Source organism: Penaeus monodon, chromosome 27 (assembly GCF_015228065.2).
Source record: "Penaeus monodon isolate SGIC_2016 chromosome 27, NSTDA_Pmon_1, whole genome shotgun sequence".
Lineage (NCBI taxonomy): Eukaryota > Metazoa > Arthropoda > Malacostraca > Decapoda > Penaeidae > Penaeus > Penaeus monodon.
The window spans coordinates 8,129,093-8,129,389 of record NC_051412.1 but is presented as its reverse complement, the minus strand read 5'-3'; positions in this window follow the sequence as shown (position 1 = coordinate 8,129,389).

The window sequence follows — 297 nt, the reverse complement described above, 5'->3', positions numbered from 1 at the left end:
TGTGGGGTGTGTGGGGTTTTGTGTAGTGTGTGTGTGAAGGTTTTGGGGTTTTGTGTGAATGTGTTTGTGTAAAAATATGTGGGTTTGAATATGTGTTTTGTGAAGGGTTGTTTTGTGAATGTTGTGTGTATGAATGTGTGTGTGTGTAAATGTGTGGGGTGTGTAAAGGGTGTGGTTGAAGGGTGTGTGTGTGTGAATGAGTGTGTGGGGGTAAATGCATGTGTGTGTGTGTGAATGCATGTGTGTGGTAAATGCATGGGGTTTTGTGTGGAATGGTTTTTGTGTGTGAAGGCTGGC